General features: G+C 42.8%; 1 protein-coding gene and 1 long non-coding RNA gene across 41 annotated transcripts in view; both read right to left on the bottom strand.

Moving 5' to 3' along the window:
• Positions 1–27,828, bottom strand: part of EIF4G3 (eukaryotic translation initiation factor 4 gamma 3) — a 378,821-nt gene that overhangs the window by 307,022 nt on the left and 43,971 nt on the right. The window lies entirely within an intron of this gene.
• LOC138850718 (uncharacterized) lies at positions 6,560–27,135 on the bottom strand. The gene is made up of 2 exons (XR_011390863.1): positions 26,898–27,135; positions 6,560–26,520 (listed from the first exon to the last, which is right to left on the bottom strand). It is a non-coding gene; the product is annotated as an uncharacterized lncRNA (long non-coding RNA).

Raw genomic sequence — 27,828 nt, 5'->3', positions numbered from 1 at the left:
CACAAAATGTGTGTGGGCAGTATATATTTACACAGAATCCCATTGTTCCTGCATTTAACTGACACAAACTCACCCACACCAAGAAGAAGACAGAGGGCAATGGAGACACAGGAAAATGAGAACAGAGATGATGCTCATCATTACTCTCTGAAATGCATGCTCCAGATACAAGGTGAGACTTGAGATCCAAACCAACTAATTTCTTTCACAGAATTTGTTGGACAATCTTCCCATAAGTAAGTGAACTGCTCTGTGCTCTGTGAACTTTCCCTGTGCTAGGGAAGAAACATAACCTGGAAGATAAACTATGATGGATTTGTGGAAACAGGATGGTGAGTCTAGTTTGACTTCTATAAAAACAGCTCCCTCTGCCTCTCCTCTTTCTGTGTAACTCTGACTTTCAAATAAATAAATAAATCTTTTAAAAAAGGGGGGCAGGGGGCGGTGCTGTGGCACAGAAGGTTAATGCCCTGGCCTGAAGCACCGGCATCCCATATGGGCGCCGGTTCAAGACTGGCTGTTCCACTTCCTTTTTTTTTTTTTTTTTTTTTTTTTTTTTTTTTTTTTTTTTTTTGACAGGCAGAGTGGACAGTGAGAGAGAGAGACAGAGAGAAAGGTCTTCCTTTGCCATTGGTTCACCCTCCAATGGCTGCCACAGCCGGCACGCTGCGGCCAGCGCACCGCGCTGACCCGATAGCAGGAGCCAGGTGCTTCTCCTGGTCTCCCATGGGGTGCGGGGCCCAAGCACTTGGGCCATCCTCCACTGCACTCCCTGGCCACAGCAGAGAGCTGGCTTGGAAGAGGGGCAACCGGGACAGAATCCGGCGCCCCAACCGGGACTAAAACACGGTCTGCCAGCGCCGCAAGGCGGAGGATTAGCCTAGTGAGCTGCGGCGCCGACCTATTCCACTTCCGATCCAGCTCTCTGCTATGGCCTAGGAAAGCAGAAGATGGCCCAAGTCCCTGGCCCCTGCACCCATGTGGGAGACCCGGAAGACACTCCTGGCTCCTGGCTTCGGATTGCCGCAGCTCTGGCCGTTGTGGCCAATTGGGAAGCTATATGTAGCTTAATAACAGGGACATGTTATTAAAAAAGGTATCGGGGAGCCGGCGCCGTGGCTCAATAGGCTAATCCTCCACCTTGCGGCGCCGGCACACCGGGTTCTAGTCCCGGTTGGGGCGCCGGATTCTGTCCCGGTTGCCCCTCTTCCAGGCCAGCTCTCTGCTATGGCCAGGGAGTGCAGTGGAGGATGGCCCAGGTGCTTGGGCCCTGCACCCCATGGGAGACCAGGAAAAGCACCTGGCTCCTGGCTCCTGCCAGGATCAGCGCGGTGCGCCGGCTGCAGCGGCGGCCATTGGAGGGTGAACCAACGGCAAAAGGAAGACCTTTCTCTCTCTGTCTCTCTCTCTCTCACTGTCCACTCTGCCTGTCAAAAAAAAAAAAAAAAAAAAAAAAAGGTATCGGGGCCGGCGCTGTGACGCAGCAGGTTAAAGCCCTGGCCTGAAGTGCTGGCATCCCATATGGGTGCCGGTTCTAGTCCCGACTGTTCCTCTTCCAATCCAGCTCCCTACTATGGCTTGAGAAAGCAAAAGAAGAAGCTCCTGGTACCTGGCTTGGGATCAGCGCAGCTTCAGCCGATGCGGCCATCTGCGGAGTGAACCAGCAAATGGAAGACCTCTCTCTCTGTCTCTACCTCTCTCTGTAACTCTGCCTTTCAAATAAATAAAATAACACTAACTAACTAAATAAAATGAATGAAAAAAGGTATCAACAAGTGAATTCACTGCGTATACATCTTTGTAGCCTCCTGATCCAATCAAGAGTCATGGTGTGAGATATATGTTGGCAAAACAGGGCAGTGTTTTACAATAAAGTTGTTAAAAAAGTAAAAGAGTACAATCTAAAATTACGATAAAGTACAGAAATTTCATTCCTGGTAATACCATCATTTACCATTATGAAGCATCATGCCCTGACCCTAATTGTGCAGGTGTGCTCAACTCTTACACAACTGCAGCAGTCTGTTTATTCACACCATCATCACCGCCAGTATGGGAGTAAACACTGTGCCACCACACCACCAAGGCTGCAACAGCCCTAGGTGACAGGAATTTTTCAGCTCCATTTTAATATTATAGGAATACTGTGGTGCAGCAGGTTAACGCCATGGCCTGAAGTGCCAGTGGCTGCTCCTCTTCCAGTCCAGCTCTCTGCTATGGCCTGGGAAAGCAGTAAGATGTTCCAAGTCCTTGGGCCCCTGCACCCACGTGGGAGACCCGGAGGAGACTCCTGGCTCCTGGCTTTGGATAGGTGCAGCTCCGGCCATCGTGGCCAACTGGGGAGTGAACCATCGGATGTAAGACTTCTCTCTCTCTGCTTCTCCTCTCTCTGTGTAACTCTGACTTTAAAATAAACAAATAAATCTTTTTTAAAAAATATTATGGGAATTCTATCACATAAACACTCTGTCATTCGCCAAAACATCACTATATGGCACATGACTGTGATTCTAAAGCTAATTAGAAACTCAAAGCTGCTTGCTTCTATTTTCGTGTTAGTGAATGTTTTTGAAGGATTACTCTACCAAAAAAATGAGACTTACCTAAATGACCAAAATGATCACTTTCTTATGTCAAGACTATAAAAAAGTATATGGCATCAAAGACCAATATGTCCCTGAAGAGTACAGATAGCCTCAGACATCAAGTGGAGGTCTTAAATAAAAATCCTGTCTCATCTAGCCAACCTACCAAGCTGTAGTCACTACAGATTAGTCAGTTAAGAAGGGCATCAGGGGGCCGGCGCCGCGGCTCACTAGGCTAATCCTCCGCCTTGCGGCGCCGGCACACCGGGTTCTAGTCCCGGTTGGGGCGCCGGATTCTGTCCTGGTTGCCCTTCTTGCAGGTCAGCTCTCTGCAATGGCCCGGGAGTGCAGTGGAAGATGGCCCAAGTGCTTGGGCCCTGCACCCCATGGGAGACCAGGAAAAGCACCTGGCTCCTAGCTTCGGATCAGCGTGGTGTGCCAGCCGCGGCAGCCATTGGAAGGTAAACCAACGGCAAAAGAAGACCTTTCTCTCTGTCTCTCTCTCTCTCTCTCACTGTCCACTCTGCCTGTCAAAAAAAAAAAAAAAAAAAAAAGGCATCAACAATCTAGACAACTCAAACTCAGGGGAGAGATCTATAAGAATGCAATGAAAAGAAAGAGGTAAACAAACAAAACCAGACAGGGTAAAGAAATAAGTGCTGACTCCTCCATTTTTCCCTGCCCATTCAAGCTACTTAAGAACCAGCAGATGGTAGGTCTGACTTCTCAGTCTCAGAGCACTGTGCATTATTCCTCCCTAAAAAATCCACTCTCCCAGAAGGCTCCTGATGCCAGAAACAACATTTTCAACATTTCTAATATCCAAAATAAAGTAGAAAGACAGGAAACCTGAGTAGTCAGAAACATACCCATCATGTAGTTGATGGGCACCAAGGAATGCCATCAATGTAGTTATGCTACATTCATACAAGAATGAAGCAAAACTCAAAGGGCTGTTCATTCATACTGACAGAGAACCACTACAATTTTGAGAAATGAAATATAATCCTTCATTAAAGATCTTCCAGAAGAAGAAAAAGGAACTCTTAAGTGTACTGGAGAGCATCCCATTAGCCAAGTTTAGCAAAATCCTAAACGAATTAGTAGCTTTCGCATTCTCTGCTACCTCCCCACTGCAGCTGCTACATCCAGACCTCAGTCCATGATCGTGCAATTCTTTACCTCATCCTCCAGAACTCAGACTCCCACACATATCTGCCAGGCATCACTGTGATTCAAATCATTGAAAAACAAAGTCTGCTAGTCCTTCCTCTCTCCCCTTTCCCTACCAGCACATTTCTGGGCACTCACCTCATGAGTTGTCTGTACCAAGCAGATGCTAAAAGTGACAGACCAAGCCAGTGACACCAACTCAGTCCAAGAATTCTGAGTTGAATCACTCATATTCTATACATGTCCTTTAATCTGCAGACTGAAACCAATAATTCCAATCAATAGCCAGACTTCAAAGAATGTGAACATGCTTCAACTTGAAGCCCAGAATTTAACTCCATCAGACCAATTTCAGAATGTAACAAAGAAGTTTATTACAAGATTGTAATAATAATGACCTCAGAAGTCAGTTTATTCCTAGTATATTCGATTTTAGCATTCCAGTTCTTCCACTTGTTTCCTGTGGGACTACCAGGGCGATTTATATTTAACACCTATAAGCATGTTTTTTTCACCTAGAAAATGAGGACAAACAATAGCACCTATTTAGAGTTGATACACAGTTTAAATGAGATGTTTTCTTTAAAGCATTTAACCTGTGTGGTAAATGGTAGTCACACAATAAAATTGCCACTGTTATGACCTCTAAAAGCAATTACTGATTCTAATATCGAGGTCAAAACGAGGTACAGGTGCAGACATACTGGCACAGTGAGTGAAGCTGCCAACTGCAATGCCAGCATCCCACACAGGAGTGCCAGTCCAAGTCCTCACTGCCCCACTTCCAACCCAGTTTCCTGCTAAGACACAAAGCAGCAAATGATGGTCCAAGTACTTGGGCCCCTGTCACCCACATGGGAGACCTGGATATAATTCTTGGTGCCTGGCTTTGCCTGATTCAGACCCTTGGGAAAGTGAACTAGCAGATGGAAGACCTCTCTCATTCACTCTGCCAAATCAATAAAATTACCTTTTAAAAAAAGAGTTACAATACTTTAATGCCAACAGAATCAATGACAAAATAACAAAGTTTTTCTCAGATTCCAACTATACACAATGTATCAGAATATATTTTCAGGGGCCAGCTCTGTGGCGAAGCGAATTAAGCTGCCGCCTGCAATGCCAGTATCCCATATGGGCACTGATCCAAGTCCCAGCTGCTCCACTTCCCATTCAGCTCTCTGCTGATGCACCTTGGGAAGCACTGGAGGATGGCCCAAGTCCTTAGACCCATACACCCACATGGGACATCCAGAGAAACTCCTAGCTTCAATCTGGCCCATTCCATTGTGGCTATCTGGGGAGTGAACCAGTGGATGGACGATCTCTCTTTCTCTCTCACAGGGCCCGGTGCTGTGATACAGTGGGTTGAAGCCCCGGCCTGCAGTGCCAAATCCCATATAGCCCGTTCAAGTCCCAGCTGCTACACTTCTGATCCAGCTCTCTGCTATGGCCTGGGGAAGCCATTTGAAGAGTGAACCAGCAGATGGAAGACCTCTCTCTTTTTCTCTCTCTGGCTCTACCTCTCTCTGTAACTCTGTCTTTCAAATAAATAAAAATTAAATCTTAAAAAAAAGATCACTCTCACTCTCTTTCCTTCTCTATGTAACTCTGCCTTTCATATATAAATAAAAAGATCTTTAAATATATATACATATATATATATTCACCATGTGTAATATATTACATTCCTTTCTTAGAATATGTGACAAACAAGCTTTAGTATACACAAACTCAGTGTACATACTTGCTTCATACGGAATGATTAGAACTTGAAAAAGCCACAAACACTAGAGACCCAGGTTGTGGTGCGGTGGGTTAAGCCACAGCTTAGGAGATACCCACAACCCCTGCTGGAATGCCAGTTCAAGTCCCAGCTACTCTGCTTCCAATCTAACTCCCTACAAATGCACCTGGGAAGCAACAGATGCTGGTTCAAGTACCTGGGTTCCTGCCAACCAACCACATGGGAAATATAGATGGGGTTCCTGGCTCCTAGCTTCAGCCTGGCCCAGCCCCAGCTGTTATAGGTATTTGAGGAGTAAAGCAGCATATTCTCTCTCTCTCTCTCTCTCTCTCTCTCTCTCTCTTTCTGTATTTCAAATACATAAAATAAACTTTAAAAGCAAAAAAAGAAAAATAATGTAAATACAAAAAATTGGGTAAATGCATTAAATCTTTCATTAAAAGATGAATTATCAAGACTGGCACAGTGGGTTAAGCCACCATCTGCAGCAATACATCCCAAATGAGTACTGATTCAAGTCTGAGTTTGTCCACTTCCAATCCAACTCCCTATTAATGTGCCTGGGAAAGCAGCAGAAAATGCCCCAAGTGCTTGGGCCCTTACCATCCACATGGGACATCCAGATGAATCTCTTGGCTCTAGGCTTTGGCCTGGTCCAGCCCTGGCTGTTGCAGCTATGGGGGTGAACCAGAGGATGGAAGATTTCTCTCTCTCTCTCTCTGAGTCTCCCTCTCTCTGTGTAACTCTTTCAAATAAATAAATCTATTACAGGCCAATGCTATGGTATAGTAGGTTAAGACTCTGCCTGTGGCGCTGGCATCCATATGGACACTGGTTCACTTCCCAGCTGCTCCTCTTCTGATCCAGCTCTCTGCTTATGGCCTGGGAAAGCAGCTGAAGATGTCTCAAGTGCTTAGACCCCTGCATCCGTATGGAAGACCAAAGGAACTCCTGGCTCTTGGCTTCAGATTGGCTCAGCTCTGACTGTTGTAGCCATTTGAGAAGGAAACCAGAGGGTGGAAAGTCTCTCTGTCTCCCCCTCTCTTTCTCTGTAACCCTGCCTTTCAAATAAAGAAAAACCTCTTTAAAACAAACACAAAAACATGTAACATGAATAAAATCAACTTGCTTATTTCACCTTGATCATTTATTTCTATTTAAGAGAAGTGTAGGATGTAGGCAACACTATTAGTAGTAACCCAAAGTGTTAACTTAAACTGAAGCAAGACACTTTTTTAAAAAACCACCTAACACTAAAGATTCTCGTATGTTATGGAAGAACATCAAGCATGAATTACATAAATAAGATACAGCCAGACAAAAAGGAAAGAACTTTTACTCTGTACTTTTTAAAAAACAAATAATTTCAAAAAGAATAAATCTTGTAGCACTTAGAAGCACAATGAGAAAAAAAATTGCTTTGAATTTTTATTACAAAAATGATTTTTCCTTTACAAATTTTTATTTTCAAATGAGATTTAAAAAGAAATCTCAAAATGATACAGTTGTTACTGCAAAGTAAGAACAATGAGTCGGGCGTGTGTGTGTGTGTGTGTGTGTGTGTGTGGTGAGCTAGAGAAAGGGCTGGTGCAAGCCCTAACAAAGGCCCAGCACACCGGCTCTGGCTGAACCCTGAGGATGAAAGCACGCTTTGTCCTCTGGTCAATGCTAGGCCATTCAGTAGCCCAGCATATAGTAGGGGGAAAAAAGTCTAAGTGGGAGGATGGGAAGTTTTGTTTCTTTAGGGGATATCTCCTTAGCTGCCTGGCTACAATAAGGACAAAGGTCGCGCGGTCACAGAACAGATTTCCAAGCATGCTACTGGGTCTCTGTCTATTAGTAAGTCACAAAAAAGGACTCCTGTACTCTACATACACCATATCTCATTTTATTATTAAACAAAATTCCAAAAATTCCATTTCTAATTACATTGACCTTTGCAAGTGCAGTTTATTCCAAAAACAACAGGAGTAGCCTTTCGCGGAGCAGTTAAAACAGTCCTTGGGATGCCTATATTCAGTATCTGACTGTCTAGGATCAATACCTGGCTCAGCTTCGAATTACAGCTTCTGTTGATGAACAGTTGATGGCTCAACTGCCTGAGTCCCTGCCATCCAGTGGGAGACCCATATGAATTCCTGGCTTCTGACTTCAGCCTGGCCAAACCCCTGGCTGTTGTGTTCATTTGGGGAGTGAACCAGCAGATGAAAGCTCTCTCCCTAACTGCCTGCCTGCCTGCCTGCCTCTCTCTCTTTCTCTGCCTTTGAAATAAAATAAAAATAAAAACATATTTTTAAAAAGTTAGACACACCATTATTTTTATCCAGGTTTTGTTTTGTGTTTTTTTTTTTTTTTTTTTTTTTGACAGGCAGAGTGGACAGTGAGAGAGAGAGACAGAGAGAAAGGTCTTCCTTTGCCGTTGGTTCACCCTCCAATGGCCGCCACAGCCGGCGCGCTGCGGCCGGCGCACCGCGCTGATCCGATGGCAGGAGCCAGGAGCCAGGTGCTTTTCCTGGTCTCCCATGGGGTGCAGGGCCCAAGCACCTGGGCCATCCTCCTCTGCACTCCCTGGTCACAGCAGAGAGCTGGCCTGGAAGAGGGGCAACCGGGACAGAATCCAGCGCCCCAACCGGGACTAGAACCCGGTGTGCCGGCGCCGCTAGGCGGAGGATTAGCCTAGTGAGCCGCGGCGCCGGCCTCCAGGTATTTTTCAAAAGGCTACATAATCAAAAGAAGTTCTCCAACAAAGAGACCAATGTTTTTATTAAACACTTTACATGTGAACAAATAACAAAAGTTCTCAATCAGCTATTTCACTTCTCAGTACACTACATTAGCTTTGAAAATAGTGAACTTGGGGCCAGCACTGTGCTATAGTGGCTGTGACCCCAGCATCCCATATCACAGCAACAGTTCAAGTCCCTCTGCTCCAATTCTGATCCAGATCCCGGCTAATGCTTCTGGGATAGCAGCAGAAGCAGAAGATGACCAAAGTGTTTGCGTCCCGTCACCCATGCGGGAGATCCAGATGGAGATCCAGGTTCCTGGTTTCCACCTGGCCCAGCTCCAGTCATTACAATCATTTGGGGAGTAAACCAGCAAATGAAAGATCTCTTCATTTGTCTCTCCCTCTCTCTACCCTGCCTTTCAAACAAATAAATCTTGAAAAAGAAAATAGTAAACCTGAAGGTATAGATCATAACTATTTTCCTCACTGCCATTCCTCGAATGAAATAAAGTGAAAGTTGTCATAGTTTAACTAAATCTGATTGATGCTGTATAATTATCCATGCTAGAGTTACCATAAGACATCATTTCCTTTGTGGTTCTAACCAAAGAAAAGGCTTATTCGCCAGCATAAATGTTAAAAACCGAAATCTTGATATGCTTAAAAAAATACACAGACACAGGGCAAGCATTAGGCGCGGCAGTTAGGATGTCACTTGGGATGTCCACATCATAGATCAGAGTGCCTGGGTTCAAGTCCCAGCCCCATTCCTGATACCAGCTTCCTGCTAATGCACACCACTAGAGGCAGCTCAAGTACTTGGATCCCTACTACTCACATGCGTGACCAGATTGAGTTTCAGGTTCCTGGCTTTGGCCTGATCCAACTCAGGCTGCTGCAGGCATGTAGAGAATGAACCATCGGATAGGAGATGTGTGTGTGTGTGTGTGTGCGCCTTGTCTCTGTTCCTCTGCCTTCCAAGAAAATAAAAATTTAAGAAATGATATATACAACATTAATATGCATCATTACCAGAAATTTTCTTTTTAAAATCCAACTCCATGACTAAGATTTTATATATGTATGAGATAAATTCATAAATTCATTTAAAAATTTTGTAATGTGAGATAAATTTGGTTACAAATTAAGTTAAAAATGTTTGTAGCTTATTTATTTGAGAGACAGAAAGACAAAGATAATGCCCCTCTGATGGTTCACCTTCTAAATGTCTGCAACAGCTGGGGCAGGACCAGGCTGCCTCTGGAAGCCAGGAACTCAATCCAGGTCTCCCCTGCATGTGGGAGAATTCAATCACCTGAGCCATCACTACTGGTCCAGGGTCTGCATTAACAGGAAGCTAGAGACAGCAGCCAGAACAGGGCATCAAATCCAGGTACTCCAACAAGTCATGGCTGTTTTATCTGGTGTCTTAACCACCAGGAGGCTAATCACCTACCCAGAAAATGCATTTAATAGTGAAAAGTTTGTTCTGGGGGCCAACACTGTGGCACAGCAGGTAAAGGCACCACGTGTAGCACTGGCATCCCACACAGGCGCCGGTTCTAGTCCCGGCTCCTCCACTTCTGATCCAGCTCCCTGCTAATGCGCCTGGGAAAGCAGCAGAGGATGGCCCAAGTATCTAGGCCCTTGCATACACATGGGAGACCTGGAAGAACCTCCTGGCTTCTGGCTTCATATCAGCCCCACTCCTGGCCCAGACCTAATGTTGCAGCCATTCGGTGAGTGAACCAGCAGATGGACAGTCAATCAAAATCTCTTTGTAACTCTGCCTTTTAAATAAACAAATTGTGGGGCCAGCACTGTGACACAGTAGGCTAGGCCTCCACCCACAGCGTTGGCATCCCATGCAGATGGGATTCAGCTTTCTGCTTATAGCCTGGGAAAGCAGTGGAAGATGGCCAAAGTGCTTGGGCCCCTGCACCCACATAGGAGACCTGGAAGAAGCACCTGGCTCCTGGCTCAGCTCTGGCCATTGCGGCCATTTGGGGAGTGAACCAGTAAATGGAAGAACTTTCTCTCTCTCTCTCTCTCTCTCTCTCTCTAACTCTACCTCTCAAATAAATAAATAAATCTAATAAATAAACAAATCTTTAAAAAAAAAAAACACTTGAGCACACCTTCACTGTTTCTTTGGCTTTATGAAACAACTCATACTTCAAATCACAAAGACAGGAGGACACCTTTTACAATGGTTCCTAATTACAAGGTATATGAGTACACATTAGTCATCATATATCATTTCACTTCCTTCTAACTTTTGTCACTATTAGGAATCACAGTTATGCACAAAGCCTATGGCAAAAGGACAATCTGTGAGCAAGCCCTCACTACTCATACATCAAAATTCTTGAATTTTGAAAGCAGTTAGCATTTACCACGGTTGTGACTCAAAATCCTGCAACTATAACCCAGACTGTCTCTAGTGATAGTACGTCTTACAGTCTGCTAATCTACCCCCTTTTGAATGTCCCGCATTCAAACATGGCCTTAAACTACCATGGCTCTACTGTTTACTCCTAAAGCACTTCCATCCTCATGATTAACAAAAGCATCATCTGTCCAGAAGTCAAACAGGAATAGCTCCCAACCTTAACTTCTCCTACTCCCTTTTCCCGTCTATCTAGGATTCACGACCACAGTAATGCAGAATATGTAGTAGTCCACTACCATAGCTTAAATTGTGAATTTAATTGAAGTTGGTTCTTGAATTGATTGTCAATTTTGTCAACCAAGTAATTTCTATCCATCCATAGACTGGGAAATCAGAAAACTAAATGGCTAATTCAAACCATGTAACTTATTTTCCTACTGATTTACTCAAAGCTATAATGTACAAAATGTGAATGATACTATTTTGAATGTCATAAATTGAAAAAACTACAAAACTTAAATACTGCTTCAAAATATGCTAACTGGATCCTACTTCAACCAGCTAAGGATTCACATGAGTGGCGTAAAAAAGTTAAAAACATTTCATATTCTAAAATTTGAAGCCCAATAATATGCACCTATGCCATAAAAATCAAAGGCTTACTGCCCCCTCTCAATCTGCTCCAGGGATTAGGACAGATTTTGGAGGTAAGAAGAGGGAGAAGAGCTGGAGAAAAGAGCCCCTTCAAATGGAAGAAGAAAGATAAAAGTAAACACAGGAACAATAGTTGACATTGACAATTCTTCTATTAATTAAGTTTCCGGAATTATCAATTTTGTCAACAAAATAATTTTTTTAAGATTTTTTAAAGTTATTTATTTGAAAGAGTTACACAGAGAGAGGAGAGGCAGAGAGAGAGGCAGAGAGAGAGAGGTCTTCCATCAGCTGATTCATTCCACAACTGGCCACATCGGCCAGAGAAGCCAGGAGCTTCTTCTGGGTCTCCCACATGGGGGTGCAGGGGCCCAAGCACTTGGGCCATCTTCTACTGCTTTCCCAGGCCATAGCAGAGAGCCGGATTGGAAGTGGAGCAGCTGGATCTTGAACCAGTGCCAATATGGGAAGCCGGTGCTTCTGGCCAGGGCATTAACCCACTGTCACCGCACTGGCCTCTAACCAAATAATTTCCATCCATCCATATACTGAGAAACCAAAAAACTATATGACTAATTTAAACCATCTAACTTATTTTTTTGTTGATGTATTATGAGTTATAAAGTTCAAAGTGAGAAAAAAGGAGAATGACATTATTTTGAGAGTTAAAAGTTAGCTGGAAAAATCGTTACAAATTTAAATTTGATGCTTCAAATAAACATCTCTCTCTTTAACATGCTTTCAAACTTCAGCAGTTAGCACAAAAATACAGCACAAATTTCCTGCTAGGTCACATAATAGATTTTTTTCAGTTTGGACTAATTCAAGTTCAACTGTGATTCAATTACTACAGAGCAGGCCAATAATATTGAACACTTTCATGTAAGAAAATAACACAACTGAAATGTGTGAAAAACTCTTTCCAGCGCATTTAACATTATCAGCTGGGAGCTTAGCCTGCCAGTTTGCATTACACATGTGAATAATGTGTAACTACACTTACATTAATAGTACTGTTGTTTCAAGCAGCTACAGATCCAGCTAAGAAGAATCATAACTGTAGAGAGACTTACATATCAAAACCATATACAAGCGGACATCAAAAGTTCACAGATGAGGTGGGCATTTAACCTAGCAGTTAAGAAGCCTACATCCCATATTGGGATACCTGGGTTTAACACATGGATCCAGCTCCTGAATCCAGTTCTGCTAATACAGACATTGAGAGGCAGTAGTGATGGCAAGTGATGTTTGGTCCTTGCCACCTAGGAGAGTTAAATGTTCATACCTCCTAGTTTTAGTCCAACCCAGCCTCAGCAGCTCTGCGCACTGAGGGAGTGAACCAATGGATAGAAACTGTCTCTCTCTTACTCTGCCTCTCAAAAAAATGAAAAAAGACTCATGAAAATAGAATTAAAAGATGATGTACATTTTCCATGAACTCTCTGATATTAAAGTGGAACTGTAGAGTTAAAACACAAATGTAAATCTAAGAATTATTATTCAGAGCAATAGTGGTTAATAAAAAGCCAACTGGAATCCTTTATCAGAGTGCCTGGGTTCCAGTCCCCACTCCAATCCAAATTCCAGTCAATACACACCCCAGGAGGCATTAGGATAAGGGTCAAATAGTTAAGTCCTTGCCACCCACATGTATGAACTGGACTGAATTCCTAGTTCCCAGCTTTGGCCTATCCAAGCCCTTGGCAAGCCTCCGCCATAGTGAGCATCTGAGGAAGGAACCAGCAGAAGGGAGCAGGAGTGTGCACTCTCTCTAGTTCTCTCTGTCCTTGTCTATCTGCCTCTCAAATAAATAAATGATTAAAAAAAAAGTAACAGTCAAACCCTAAATAAAAATAAAGTCATCTGGGAACTGCTATTCCATTTGATGGTCATGTTTTTCCTCTTATGAGACGTCTCCCTAATACTACTTATTCTTTTTTAAAAAAATTTTTATTTATTTATTTGAAAGGCAGCGTTACAGAGAAGCAGAGGCAGAGACAGAGAGGTGTTCCACCCACTGGTTCAGCCCCAGATAGTCGCAACGGCTGAACTGCGCCATCCGAAGCCAGAAGCCAGAAGCCAGGAGCTGCTCCCAGGTCTCCCACATGGTACAGGGGCAGGGCCCTCCTTAGTCTCTCTTAATAGTAAATTAGCAAAGTACTTAAAGATAAAAGGACATCTACCTAATCTCAAAGGACTTATGAACTTTTTTATCTGCCCTATCCCACAGTGATTCTGAAATAAGACACCAAGGAGGGGGAAAAAAAAGAAATGAAACAATAAGGAAAGATTTGATGTTTTTAGTATCTAAACTGAAGCAGATCAAAGTATCTGGGCCCAAAAATTTGGCATGAAATTAACTGGCACTAAAGTAGAGAAGATTTAAATTGCACTACATAACATTTTACTTTAAACAGAAAACTAACTTACTTAAAGAAAATTTTTTTCTTAGAATGGACAAAATTCTGCCTCCTGTCCTAAGAAAAATACAGAGGAATTATTCAATTGAATAATTCCAGAGATGACAAAGAGCATTAATGAGACAAAATTGCCATGGAACACAGCTCTCATGGTCTAGGGATCAATTCAGGGATTGTTAATACAACACCTGTCTTCCTCAAACATCTTGTGTATTATGAATCTTCTTCAAATTTAGGGTATATTACAAAGCTTTTAACAACCTTATTTCATTTGGCACACATTCAAATTGTTACAACCAGTAGTAAAAATGTGTTGATGTACTCTGCTTATTACATGGGCTCTACTGGTTTCAACACCAGACAGCCAGCAAATCTGACACTCTGTTACAGAAATGGAAAGGGTACTTTATATTGCTTCTACAGAAGGCCAGCTCACTGAGGTGTGAACACAGCAGTCCAGACTGCCATTAGAGATGGTAATCAGAAACCTCAAGGGGATTCACAGAAAACTAAAAAAGTTGGAATTCTTCCAAATTTTAAAATTTTCTCATACTATCCCACTCAAGATGGGCTGATATCTCAGTGTGCTAGCTTTTAAATTTTTTTGTACAGCCTTTTTTTTTTTAATTGTATTTATTTGAAAGGTAGTTATAGACAGTGAGAGGGAGAGACAGAGAGAAAGGTCTTCCATCTGCTGGTTCACTCCCCAAATGAGCACAATGGCTGCTTGGCCAATCTAAAGCCAGGAGCCAGGAGCTTCTTATAGGTCTCCCTTGTGGGTGCAAGGGCCCAAGCATTTGGGCCACTCTCTGCTGCTTTCCCAGTCACATCAGCAGGGAACTGGATTAGAAGTGGAGCAATCCAGTCTCGAACCAGCACCTATATAGAATGCCAGCACTGCAGGTGGCAGCTTAACCTACCCGAATAGTGTAATAACTGGGCTCAAATAGTGTAAATTTGTTGAGTAAGATTGACTAAATTTTAAATGGTGAAACTATAGGTCCTCATTTTTGTGAAAACAAATACAATGAAAGAGTTCCTTTTCTCAAATGTTAACCAAAAAGAGAGGTAGATTAATGTTAAATCAGAATTTTCTGTTATGACAGTGTTTACTGATTGTCCTTCTTTAATACCATATAGATCTAAAACTAGCTCTAGATCCATTAACTGATATTTCAATTAGTAATAACTTCATACAACCCCACCCAAGGTGACTCTGCCCCCACATTACCAAAAAATATATACAGGTACTACCTGTATTAATTATTATAATTAAAATACATATTATTTTTATTATGTACTTTAATTATATATTATTTTATAACATATATTAATATTATATTATTTTATTATGTATTTTAATTGTATATTCACCTAAAGCCACAGATTTCTCAGTAACTTTACACTCTTTATTAAAGCAAATGTGTAAAAATATCAAATCTGAATTAAAAATACATGAACAGTTTACAGAATATGATAAAACAGTCATCTGAGAATAAAAACAGGAGATAATGTGATTGCTCTTTATGCCTGAGGAATTTCACTCTTGATTAACAAATACTTCTGTAATCACAGATCTAACTAACTTGAAACTTACTTAATGGTATCAAAGCTTTAAAATTTACACTTAATAGTAAATGACAATACAATGACAAATTTAAGTACTTTGCAAAAATCAGATTAATGAGAAAACTAAAGTAGTATTTTTAATTAAGATGCCCCTTTAGTTTCTGAAATTATCTCTGTACTCTCAGCATCAGAAAAATCTGACACTTAAAAGGTTTAACGATTTTTACACTTGAAATCGTAATGGTCACCAGTTTACGTCAAAAAGAGAAACTAACCACATATCTAAATGATTTTCTAGGAGTTAATATCTTCCATAAAATCATTCCCCTTCTGGCAAATTTACTTGATTAACCAAAACAGAGAAGTCCTAGAAACAGTCTTTAAAAACTACTGATTAGGCTGGCGCCGCGGCTCAATAGGCTAATCCTCCGCCTTGCGGCGCCGGCACACTGGGTTCTAGCCCCGGTCGGGACGCCAGATTCTGTCCCGGTTACCCCTCTTCCAGGCCAGCTCTCTGCTGTGGCCAGGGAGTGCAGTGGAGGATGGCCCAAGTGCTTGGGCCCTGCACCCCATGGGAGACCAGGAGAAGCACCTGGCTCCTGCCATCGGATCAGCCCGGTGCACCATCAACAGCGCGCCAGCCGCGGCAGCCATTGGAGGGTGAACCAAAGGCAAAAAGAAGACCTTTCTCTCTGTCTCTCTCTCTCTCTCACTGTCCACTCTGCCTGTCAAAAAATAAAGAAAGAAAAGAAAAAATAAAGGAAAAAAGAAAAAAAAATAAAGTTGGTTCCACCATTTAAAAAAAAAAAAAAAAAAAACAACTACTGATTTAGGTGCCGCACTGTGGGACAGCAGGTTAATGCTCTGGCCTGAAGCACTGGCATCCCATATGGGCGCTGGTTCGAGACCCAGCTGCTCCACTTTCAATCTGGCTCTCTGCTATGGCCTGGGAAGGCAGTGGAAGATGGCCCAAGTCCTTGAGCCCCTGCACCCACGTGGGAGACCCAGAAGAAGCTCCTAGCTCCTGGCTTCAGATTTGTGCAGCTCTGGCTGTTGAGGCCAATTGGGGAATCAACCAGCGGATGGAAGACTCCTCTCTCTCTCTGCCTCTCTCTTTGTAACTCTGACTTTCGAATAAATAAAATAAATCTTTAAAAAAATTAAATAAATATAAATAAAAAGCTACTGAAATATCTGAAACAGTGATCTCACTTTCTCAATCACAAAAGCCCTTATAGGAAGTTTTATGGTCCTATATTCCACATTATAAGAGCTAACATTATTGGTGTGAGTACATACCTGGCCCTGTTTTATGCACATTAATCCACTTATAACAAACCTGAAAGGAAAGTTCTAATATTTAGTCCCATTTATTTTTTATTTTTTATTTTTTTGACAGGCAGAGTGGACAGTGACAGAGAGAAAGGTCTTCCTTTGCCGTTGGTTCACCCTCCAGTGGCTGCCGCGGCCGGCGCACCACACTGATCCGAAGCCAGGAGCCAGGTGCTTCTCCTGGTCTCCCATGCTGGTGCAGGGCCCAAGGACTTGGGCCATCATCCACTGCACTCCCGGGCCACAGCAGAGAGCTGGCCTGCAAGAGGGGCAACCGGGACAGAATCCGGCGCCCCGACCGGGACTAGAACCCGGTGTGCCGCAGCCACAGGCAGAGGATTAGCCTAGTGAGCAGCGGCACCAGCCAAGCCCCATTTCAGATTGAGAAAAGGCATCTAAGTATTCTATCTCCACAATACTACACTGCATTTATGTAAAGTACTGACTCTGAAGCTTAACAGAATCAAATAAATATACAAGTCAAGATAAAGGAAAGGAAAGTATTAGGTATCAAACATAATACATTAACAGAGATGGCTTGAAGTCAACTGATAGAGTTATGTTTGGAAATACTACTTCCTTATTCTAATCCACTTTGCCTCATTTGGTGGCATTCCCCTCCTACCTTCTTAGGTGTCAGCTGTCTTTAGCATCACTAAAAATAGCAAAAGACTTCATCTCAACCACATGTAATATACCTTAATAAATAAATGACTAAGAATAGTTTAGAGACTTCTTGGAGTATTCCTATTTCATCACAAGAGTGGCTGTCTTAAGGTCAAAAAAGAATGTTCTCAAAGTGATATTTAAGACACTATCTAGGAAATTGAATCAGTATTTTCAAAGATGGCTTTCCCAAAGATAGCTGGAACATACGACAAAGCAATGTAATAACATATTAATTACGGAATATAGGTGATGAGTTTTCATAAAATTAGAGCATCCTTACAAAACAAATAATATTTCCCTGCTCTAAACCCTTCAATGACTTCCCTTCTCATCCAGAATAAAACCCCAAATCCTTAACATTTCCTACAAGGCCCTACATGAACTTCCCCTGGCTTCCTCTGTGACCTCATCTTGAACTACAGTAATCTTAAACTATCTCAAATATGTGTACATGGTGCAACCTCCTAGGTTCTCCTCTACTCATTCTTTCCTCTGCTGAAGGCACTCTACCCTCAAATAACTCAGCTATCCCTACAACTTAAAATCTCCACTGCCTTCATTTCTCTCCTGAAATTCTCCCTTAAAGTCTTCCTTGACAACCCATATAAGGTAACAACTCTAACTTATAGCCATTATCTGTATTCTTCATATTTTGTATCATTTTCCCAGATAGCACTTGTCACCATTTGGCATTATATGTTAGGGTATGATCTTTCTACAGCAATACAAGTTTTATGAGAAAATGGCCTGTTTGTATTCACTGCTATACCCTCAGCTAGCCTGATCTAGCAGGCAGGCAAAAAATGTTTGTTGACTAGATTCTTTAATCTCTCTTATACACAGGCCATTCTGGCATCCTAGAAAAAATATGCTTATTGTTTTGAGGACTGTGGAATTCAAATAGCAATTATTTTATAAACACTCTGCCATACAGACAGCATCTTACATTGCAATAACAGGTACTGATATTCATGGAACTACCCCAGCTCCTCCAGCAGAGAATGTGAAGAAAGAACATCTATACACTTTAAGAAGTAATACAGGTGAAGAAAGAATCTATGTTAAAGAGAGGTCTCAGGGCTGGTGTTGTGGCACAATGGGTTAAGTTGCTGCCTACAACACTGTCATCCCACACTGGAGTGCCAGTCTCAGTGGTCCTGCTTCCAATCCAGCTCCCTGCTAAGGCGCCTGGGAAAGCAGCAGAAGTTGGCCCTACCACCCACATGGAAGACCTGGAAGTTTAGGGTCTCTTGGCTTCAGCCTGGCCCAGCCCCAGCAGTTGCAGCCATTTGGGGAGTGAACCAGCGGGCAGAAAACCTCTTTCTCTGTCCTTCCCTTTCTCTCCATCCTTATACCTTTCAACTAAATAAATCTTATTTTTAAAAAAAGTTTTGTATATTACATAATTCACTAGATTTGCCAGTGAAAGCAAAAAAAAAAAAAAATTCCTCCTACATTTAAAATGCAATCATGAAAATAAACATTTGTTAAAAAATTTGAACACTGTCAATCACAAAGTTTTGTTGTGGACATTAGTGAAGCTCAGATCCAAAACCAAAACCAACATTCAGCAACCACTCAGGGTACTTGGCACTTTTCTAATACTCGTGCTCTATATAGCTCGCTGTTTATTTTTAAACCTTATCCTTTTTCTCCCTTTGCCATGATTTCCTAATCGAGTTTTTTTCATCTAGTATTCCAAATATTTTTTGTAATCGTCCTTGAAATGATTGTAACTTTGAGTCATTCTCGGAATGATTAACACAGATTAACCCTAAAAAGCATGATTAGATTTTTACTCCTGCTTAGGATACAGAAAGTCTCAAAGAACATCAAATCCACTGTAAAAATAAAAAAAGATCAGACAATTGAGGTTACAACGAAATGAAGTGAAATCCAAAGAAACACAAGATCCTCCAATAAAAGACACTGAGAAAGAGGTAACTGTGAAACAATGAGTTTAAAGAAAATCTGGGGGCATTATGGTGCAGTGTGTTGAGCAACACCAGCATCCCATATCAGAGTGCTGGGTCAAGTCCCAGCTACTCCACTTCTGATCCAGTTTCCTGCTAATGCACCTGGGAGGGCAACAAAAGATACCCCAAGCGCTTTTGCCTTGCCACCGATGTGGGAGACCTGGGTAGAGTTCCTGGCTCCTGACTTCTGCCTGGCCCAGACCTGGCTGTTGCAGTCATTTGGGAGTGAACTAATAAATGGAAGCTATCTTTAAGTCTTCCTCTCTGTCACTCAGTCTTTCAAATAAATAAATCTAATTTTTAAAAAAGCAGGGGGTAGCCCCCACATGCAGTAACCAGCACAGGATCTCTGTCCCAGAGCAAACGATGAGAGGTCATAGGTGGACTGTGACCACACCTGGAGGGTAAGATGGTCAATAGGACAGAGGGTAACATCGATGATTCACTCATTGGTGGACATGCTTCCACCTAAGGCCCTGAGGGCCAAGGTGCTGAAAGCAGAGTAATCATGGTGTTGATACTGTCATGAATCATCACTTAAAGGAAATCAGCTTCACAAAAAAAGCCTCTAAGACTACTGCACATTAAGGCAAATATGCTGTGCCTGCCTCCTTTTGATTCTCTCTGGGAACTGTTACTGACAATAGAAGTCCTACTGGGTTCTTCTATTATAATTCTCTACACTCAAGCTAAATGGGTTTTATAATCTACATAAAGGTAGCCTTTCCACCTTAAGAGGTACCCCATTCACAATTTTTTTGTCCCGGTTTTGCTCATGTTGATTAACTAACTTAAATGTTTCAGAACTCAACAACTTCCGGGAATAACTGACCATGCAGGGGACAAAGCCATTGACAGTGACTGAAATTGCTCCAGCTCATAAAGTAAATTTGTCAGATGAGATAGAGACTTCCAGACCCAGGCCAGACAGGGCCTGCACTACACCCCTCATAAGCAGGAAGCAGCTATAGAAGATATGATTCTACGCCATCCAACAGCACTTAGGATTAAGGGCTGGAAAGTCTCTGAGGGGTAATGATCCAGGCAGGCAGATATGATAAAATTGCTTGGGTCTATAAACTCGAAGGCCACGCCTTCAACTCGCCTTGTGTGATCTCATCCCCCTACCTGACCACACCTGTACGCCCACCTGCCAATCAGACTAATCAACCACTCCCCTTTGGAAGTGGGTAAAAGGCCTGAAACGAACACTGTGAGCCCAGCCTTTTTTCCCTCACTGCCCTGGATCGCCTTGTTGCCCCGCACCCTCCGGGCACAGGGCCTCCGTCTTCCCTTCGCTGCAGCCATGATAAGCTGCTGGTAGCTGCTCATAACCAGACGCTTGCTGCATGTGGCCCTTGGTCTACTCTCTGATTGGTATGGATCTAGATTTCCCTTTCTCTCTTAGACATAGCCTCACTCTCCTCTCACTGAATAAAAAGCTTTTAAAAAAGCTCTATTAAATATGTATTAAACACTATACATTTATAATACATAATAATCAAGCATATTATACTGCAGGCAGCACCTTTACCTGCTAGGACACAGCGCCGGCCCCCACTGCTCACTTCTGATCCAGCTTCCTGCTTATGAGCCTGGGAAAGCAGGGGAGGACCACTCAAGTGCTTGGGCCCCTGCACCCACCTCGGTGACCCAGAAGAAGCCCCTGACTCCTGGCTTCAGCCCCTACCATTGCAGCCATTTGGAAAGTGATCAGCAGATGGAAGACCTCTCTGTCTCTGCCTCTGCCACTCTGTAACTCTGCCTTTCAAGTAAATAAATCATATAAAAAAAAGCAAATATGAAGAAGATAGGGAATTGGCGTATCAGTTAAGACAATGGCTGAAATCCAACTCTGTTTCCAATTCCAGTTCCTGCTAATACACACACCGGAAGATAACAGTAATAGCTAAAGTGGTTAGGTCCCTGCCACCAGCGAGAAAGACCTACACTGAGTTCCTGGCTTATGGCTTCATTTTGGGCACTCAGGGAGTAAACCCGTGGATGGGAGAACATGCTTGCACACTCTCTCCCTCCCGTCACTCTATCTCTGTCTCTCTGTCTCTGTCTCTCTCTCTATAATAAATTTAAGGGAAAAAATGGAAAAAAAAAAAAAAGAATCCTAATTACCTAGGGCACATGTTTATTAACTTATTAACCCAACATTTAAAACCATAACTCTTCCAGGTTAAAATGCACAAAAAATGTTGTTTGTATTAAAATGAACTACACTAGAAATAGCCCAGTGCACCACAGTTCATCAAAGTCAGATCACAGGATCAAAACACAAGCTCTTTTATATATTTATAGAGAAGTAAATGTCAAGACATCCTAAAAACAAGATGCTTACTAATGAATGCAATCCATTTTAAGTAGCTGTGTGTATTTTACAGAACCTGTCCGATGGAGCTGAAAGTCAAAGCTCTTGTTCTTCCATGTCTAGAGAAAAGCCATAAAGACTAATTCATTTAGGTACATGAGTCCCATGAGGACCAAAAGAAGAGCAAAAAATGTACAGGTTCATTCCAAGCAAAAATAAAGAATTCCTAAAGGCCTCCATCCCTAAGCCAAGGAGGTTTACATGGCTGAGAATGTTATTTGCAGATCAAGCCAAAAGAAGTATGAATGTATCTCAACATATAGATTAGCAGCCCTAGGAAATGACAAGGCATCCTTTCATCTCTATGAGAACCTAGAAAAAGGTCAAGTATAAAAAGCTACAGGGAAATTGTTACCTTGTACTCAATATTCATATATACATAAGTCTCAAATCCCAAAAACTGAACCTTAAGAATCTCTGCAATCTATATCACTAAATCACAAAACCAAGGCATTCTCTTTGCCCATACTTTAAAACTCAAAATAAAATGCTATTTGAGGGCTAGGTATGGCAGAAAAATACCAGTGCTGATCCTAAACACTTACAAATAATAATGGCCATGTGGTTCCACAATCCCCCGAGGTGATGTGCAGGCAATCTGTAACACAAGGGGTTATTTTCATACCAGGCTTCCTTTGACAAAAAGAGCACTCTCAAATGTGAAGCACCCTCAGTGGGGATTAGTACACACCCATACCTATGCTTTTACAGAACCCTGTACTTTTAATATAGTAATCATCACACTATATTCCGATTATCTCTTTAACTGTTCGTCTCCTTCACCATACTGCCAGTACCCTATCATAACCTCCAGTACCCTAACACCACATCAGGAATATTGTCAAATACTCAAAAAATATTTGCAGACTGAATGGATAATCTGGAGCTATGCTACCCAACAAATAGCTATTTAAATATAAATTTAATTAAAATTACACAAAACTAAGTTTCTCAATCACACATCGCAAGTGCTCACCACCACAAATGGATTCAGACTTCTAACTTAAGGCAGATTTTTCCTGGTGAACTAGTGAGTACCAAAAGGCTGGGTAAAGTACATTACTGAAATATAATTCTATTATTTGGGTTATGATTCAATTATACTCCATAAAATTCTTTTACACGTGGGTGTGTGGGCTGGCATAAGAAGCATTTAGCTCAGATTACATCTGACAAAAAACTATCTCATTCTCAATCTTCCTTTTCAACAGCTATTAAATACACAACAAATTTCTTGTTTTAGTCTTAATGAATCATTATTTAACTGTTTCATTGAGTGCCTGTCTGTCTAATACTAATTTTAAAAGAAGTGGTTCATCTTAACGGGTATATTTGCCACCCTCTCTTCCTTAAAGGTCCAGAGTAGATAGAGTAGAACAAAGAACTAGGCAAATAGCAAGTACTCAAAGAACTTAAATTTAAAAATGTAAATTATCATCAACTAAGCACCCACTATGTATCTATCATTCTGCTGGGTACATCCTCATAAAAACCTTATTGCTAGAAACTGCTATTTGCCCTACAATTTCTGCTTCTACCCTCTCTCCTTGAAAAAAATAAGAGTTAAAGTGGTTAGGGCCGGCACTGTGGCAAAATGGATTAAAGTGCTGACCTGCAGCAATGGCATCCCATATGGGTGCCAGCTGCTCCACTTCCAATCTAGTTTCCTGCTAATGCGCCTGGGAAAGCAGTGGAGGATGGCCCAAAGCCTTGGGCCCCAGCACCCACATGGAGACCCAGAAGAAGCTCCTGGTTCCTGGCTTTGGATAGGCCCAGCTCCAGTCATTGTGGCCATTTTGGAAGTGAACCAGTGAATGGAAGACCTCTCTCTCTGTTTCTACTCTCTCTGTAACTGTCTTTCAAATAAATACAATAAGTCTTTTTTTTTTTTTTTTTTTTTTTTTTGACAGGCAGAGTGGACAGTGAGAGAGAGAGAGACAGAGAGAAAGGTCTTCCTTTTCCGTTGGTTCACACGCCAGTGGCCGCTGCAGCTGGCGCACCGCGCTGATCCGAAGCCAGGAGCCAGGTGCTTCCTCCTGGTCTCCCATGTGGGTGCAGGGCCCAAGAACTTGGGCCACCCTCCACTGCCTTCCCGGGCCACAGCAGAGAGCTGGCCTGGAAGAGGAGCAACCGGGACAGAATCCAGCGCACTGACCAGGACTAGAACCCGGTGTGCTGGCGCCACAGGCGGAGGATTAGCCTACTGAGCCACGGTGCTGGCCTCAAATAAATACAATAAGTCTTAAAAAAAAAAAGAGTGGTCTACAAATCTTCTGGCATGTCCTCCCCCTTCTTCTTCCTGCTAACTGGAACGCAAACTAGCTAGCCAAATACAGCAGCCCTAAGGGATCAGGAGCAGCTCTTGGCCAACAGAGGGTGAGCTCTCAAAGGACCGTAGTTTGGATCCCTGGCAGTTCTGAATCCCATAATTTTGTGCTCAGGATCAGGTAACATGTTTCTTTTCTTTAGTCAAAGAACAGGTTAAAACCAAGTCTCTCTAATACACACTAAAGAATGCTACTGAATTCACTTCAGTAGCACACACAATTTTTAAATAAGAATTGTAGTATTGCTAATAATCCTCAATAACAATATATTCAGTAGGTGCTAAGACTGCCTTAACTCATTTGCAAGAAATCTTGAACGCACACATGGAAACTTTGCTGAACTGAGAAAATTCACTTCATAATGGGAAAGAAAACAGATAAAGGCTGTCAGTACCTATTAGTGTGCAGACTGACTAATTAGATACTGGTAACAAATCAGTCCAAGTTCTAAAAGGATGTCTGGGGGACCAGTGTTGTGGTACAACAGGTTGAGCAGCAGCTTGTGGACCCCATATGGGTGCCAGTTCAAGTCCCAGCTACTCCACTTCCAATCTAGTTTCCTGTTAATGTGCCTGGGAAAGCAGTGGATGATGGAAAAAGTACTTGGGCCCCTGCCACCCACATGGGAGACCTGGATGGAATTCCTGGCTCCAGCCATTGTGGCCATTTGGGGAGTGAATTAATAGATCAAAGATCTTTTTTTCTCTGTGTCTCTTCTTCTATTACTCTTATAATATTTAAGAAAAAAAATGTTAATCAAAAGTATGTCAGGTACAGGCCAGCGCTGCAGCTCACTAGGCTAATCCTCCGCCTTGCGGCACCGGCACACAGGGTTCTAGTCCCGGTCGGGGTGCCGGATTCTGTCCCGGTTGCCCCTCTTCCAGGCCAGCTCTCTGCTGTGGCCAGGGAGTGCAGTGGAGGATGGCCCAAGTGCTTGGGCCCTGCACCCCATGGGAGACCAGGATAAGTACCTGGCTCTTGCCATCGGATCAGCGCGGTGCGCCGGCCACTGGAGGGTGAACCAACGGCAAAGGAACACGTTTCTCTCTCTCTCTCTCTCACTGTCCACTCTGCCTGTCAAAAAAATAAAAAATTAAAAAAAAAAAAGTATGTCAGGTACAAAACACTTGGTTTGCACTTTATTAGGTATCAGAATCAAATACCTCAAAGGAAAAAAATCATGATTTACCCATTTGCTAAACTCTACTTTACAAATAATCTAAATAAAAATCTTTAAGAACAGAATCACGAGGCTGGAACTGTGGCTTAGCAGGTAAAGCCACTGCCTGCAGTGCTGGCATCCCATATGGGATATAGCTCTCTGCTATATCCTGGGAAAGCAGTGGAAGATGGCTCAAGTCCTTGGGCCCCTTCACCCACAGAGAGACCTGGAGGAAACTCTAGGCTTCAGATCAGCAAAGCTCCGGCTACTGTAGCCATCTGGGGAGTGAACTAGCAGATGGAGGACATCTCTCTCTCTCTCTCCTTCTCTCTCTCTCTCTCTCTGCCTCTGCCACTCTGTAACTCTGCCTATCAAATAAAGAAATACATCTTTAAAACACACACACACACATTCACAATGAAATAACAGACTCATTTCTGAAACATTGTTATGTCAAGAGTCTTAACAAGAAATAGACCTCAGATCCAATAATCAGGCATCACATGCTTGTACTCAAAACCCTCAGGGAAAAAACTGTCCAAGTACCCAAGCAATATCAACTTAATATCCCTTAAACACTTTATGGCTAACCTAGCTTAACTCAAAATTGACCATTCCACTTTCCTGTGACAGAGCTCTCAACTCCAGCGCATATCTAAAATCCTGGCTTCAGAACCTGACTCATTCATGTCCACACACTTTACTGAACTACAACAAACTCCAATGGGCTGCCAATATTGAGTACCACGATTTTAGGTAGCAAAGGAAATTAAGAATTCCTAATTAGGAAACATTTTACCAATTAGGAAAGAAAGTAAGATTACTTGAGTTACTGAAGTCGAATGAAAATGTTAATTAACTTTGCTGGATTACTAAAAATATTAACTATTTCTCACAGTCATAAAACCACTAATTTGATGTTGTCATAGTATGTTTCTCAGGAAGATACATTCTCTACAACCAACACAATGACAAAATTTTGATTATCAAACATCTTTTCCAATTGGAAAGATGGCAATAAACTAAAAACAACAGCACAGGAACAATAAAATGTTCTTCTTTTCATTAAAATTCAAGATCCTAATAGCTTGAACAATCTATAAAAAGATAAAAATGAGAACAGACAGTGTTTAGCAAGGGCTAACTTGAAAGCTACCACTTGAAAAAGAAACTAGGTTTTGCAAACTGTACAAAATAGGATCTGAGCCCAGGGTTAGGATGTGTGAAGGAAGTTAGTTAACTTCTGCAGTTCATAAAGTTTTGAGCCTTCAATTAAGTAAATGAGCTGAAGAAGAGCCCCTTTCCCCCCCAAAAAAGACAGTTGTTAGCACTTACGAACTTAAAACCAACCATCGTTTTAAAAGCATTCAGGGGAAAACTGAAGTGCTTTAAAATACGGTTACCTAGGCCGGCGCCGCGGCTCACTAGGCTAATCCTCCGCCTAGCGGCGCCGGCACACCAGGTTCTAGCCCCGGTCGGGGCGCCGGATTCTGTCCCGGTTGCCCCTCTTCCAGGCCAGCCCTCTGCTGTGGCCAGGGAGTGCAGTGGAGGATGGCCCAGGTGCTTGGGCCCTGCACCCCATGGGAGACCAGGAAAAGCACCTGGCTCCTGGCTCCTGCCATCGGATCAGCGCGGTGCGCCGGCCGCAGCGCGCCGGCCGCGGCGGCCATTGGAGGGTGAACCAACGGCAAAGGAAGACCTTTCTCTCTGTCTCTCTCTCTCACTGTCCACTCTGCCTGTCAAAAAATAAAAAAAAAATAAAAAAAAAAAATACGGTTACCTATCAATTTGAGAAAGGCTTGATAAATGTGGTAAATCTCTATTGCAGAATACACAATTTTTAAAATGAAGAACAGCTGTATTATAATCATTACAGCTTATATTTATTAAACTATGTATCATATGCCAACTGTTCCAAATACTTCACATTACATTATCCCTCAAACAATCCTAGAATAATTATTCCCATTTCTCAAAATAGAAAACCGAGGTACACAGGAGCAAAGGAAACTGCCCAAGGTCACTGTGGGGAGCAATCCGGACTAGACTGAGTTACTGGAATTAAGACTTATTCTATGCATCTGCTCTCCCACAATATGGCGCTGGGAGAGAAGTAAACAGCTTCTGCACAGCTGCCTCCAGTTCAACCAATAAACTGTAGGACTTGCTCCTGATTGGAGGAGAGCAGCGTACTCGGCGTGTGGGCAGCCGAGTTGGGATTGGCAGAGGAGGACTATAAAGGAGGAGAGAGACGGCATGCACCGGGAACATCTAAGGGGAACATCTAGCTGAAGGAACACCTGTGCAGCCCCCGAGAAAGCCGGCCGGCGGTGTGCCGCTCCCCTGAGGAAGTGGGGAATGTGGCCAGGGGGAACTGCCCTTCCACGGAGGTGGAAGGGATAGTAGCCAACCCGGGAAGAACCAGCAGCAAACCCGGGGAGGGCCGAGCAGACGAAAGAACAGCGCAGGGGTCTTGTGTCGTTCCTCCGCGAAGAGGGGGAGCGACATAATGGTGCCGTGACTCGGATATGAAGCCTAGGCAGGGCTTAGTGTCGTTCCTCCACGAAGAGGGGGAGCGACATGATGGTGCCGTGACTTGGATATGAAGCCTAGGCAGGGCTTAGTGTCGTTCCTCCACGAAGAGGGGGAGCGACAGGTCACAGTGTGGAATAAAGACTTGGAATCCAACTCTAAATGTCCAGCTCCTGACA

This window comes from Oryctolagus cuniculus, chromosome 7, assembly GCF_964237555.1.
Source record: "Oryctolagus cuniculus chromosome 7, mOryCun1.1, whole genome shotgun sequence".
Lineage (NCBI taxonomy): Eukaryota > Metazoa > Chordata > Mammalia > Lagomorpha > Leporidae > Oryctolagus > Oryctolagus cuniculus.
This window is presented reverse-complemented; position numbering and strand designations above follow the sequence as displayed.